At 37.8% G+C, this 1,005-nt stretch overlaps 1 protein-coding gene across 1 annotated transcript in view; it reads left to right on the top strand.

Moving 5' to 3' along the window:
• The window catches only part of LOC119591128 (SCY1-like protein 2), a gene marked incomplete at its 5' end in the record, with an annotated part of 331,697 nt that overhangs the window by 282,813 nt on the left and 47,879 nt on the right, over nucleotides 1-1,005 (top strand).

Genomic DNA, 1,005 nt, shown 5'->3' with positions numbered 1-1,005 from the left:
TTTGCCGCTCCTGCCACGTTTCATTTCATTTTATCAGTTCAGATGCTTATTGGCCTTGTGTATCAATTATCTGGGTGCCAGTCTTACGGCACACACAGCAGCTGCCTTATTTGTTGTCTCATTTACGACACTGGGCTTTCTTATCGGTATCTCCTTGACGTTAGCATCGTTGTTTCAGATATTACAACGATATACTTCTGCTGTTGCCTCGCGTTCTTCATTCATTTCACTTATTGCTGTTTCCTTCACCCCTCATTGTCAAATTTGTTATTTTTTTGCATTGTCATTTCTATCACGTCGATGACCATTTCATGTCTATATTTCCGCCACCTCACTGGGTTTTATGTCGTGTCATCTCACCCACTACAATGGACTTTCCATATTGACATTTCCGTCACGTCATTGGACATTCATTCTTGCCATGTCAAATCCCCTTTAATAACCCTTTTATGCTGTTATTCCGTCAGTTAATTGGACTTTTCTTGTTGTCATTTCCGTCATGTCAATGGAATTTTTTGTTGTTATTATTTTCGTTACTTAATGATTCTCCTCTTGTTGTCCATTCGCCTGCTGTTAGGTCGTCATCCCCCTTGCTGATTAATCCGGCAAGAAATTCGATGATCTCGCTATTAATATCCTAATTACATCCTTATCAACGCCGTCGATATATCCTCATTATCACCTCGTTAAGTGACAAATCTTGTCAGCGACTCTCTCTATTGATCAGCTTTTTAGTTCATATGTGTAAATATGAGCTAAATAGTAAATAACACATCGCTAATTGGTGACTATATTTTAAACTTCCTGTGTGTGTGTGTGAAGTGGATTTTAAATTTCTTAAGCTTAGAGTGTACTAGTGTTTGCATTTGTTTTCAAGTTCTGATTTGCTGTGTTATTTTTTGTCGTCCGAGGAATATCCAGTTTGATGATAACGGATATCTACTCGCCCTAATCCACTCATTTCATAGATAATGTGTGTTTTCTCACTTGTTTTTTTCTTTCTTT

The sequence above is a fragment of the Penaeus monodon genome, chromosome 28 (genome assembly GCF_015228065.2).
Source record: "Penaeus monodon isolate SGIC_2016 chromosome 28, NSTDA_Pmon_1, whole genome shotgun sequence".
Classification (NCBI taxonomy): Eukaryota; Metazoa; Arthropoda; class Malacostraca; order Decapoda; family Penaeidae; genus Penaeus; species Penaeus monodon.
The sequence above is the reverse complement of the archived record's forward strand: the minus strand, read 5'-3'. Positions and strand labels throughout refer to the sequence as shown.